This window comes from Teleopsis dalmanni, chromosome 1 (assembly GCF_002237135.1).
Source record: "Teleopsis dalmanni isolate 2A chromosome 1, ASM223713v2, whole genome shotgun sequence".
NCBI classification, from domain to species: Eukaryota; Metazoa; Arthropoda; class Insecta; order Diptera; family Diopsidae; genus Teleopsis; species Teleopsis dalmanni.
The window spans coordinates 23,069,455-23,069,671 of NC_051846.1; positions in this window are offsets into that span (position 1 = coordinate 23,069,455).

A 217-nucleotide genomic window follows, 5' to 3' on the forward strand; every position below is an offset into this window, starting at 1 on the left:
ACGAAGAGGACTTTCGGTAAGTATTATAATTTCTTTGTATTTTGTTAATTAATTGTAAAAACACAATTAAAGTTATTACAGTAATGAAGTATATTTTTGATAGTATGTGAATCAATTAAATAGAAGTACGAATGTATCTAAATTTGTCATTAAAAGTTTACAAGAATATAGGCAGACAATATGTATTATCAATGATTATACATTATTTATTTAATAA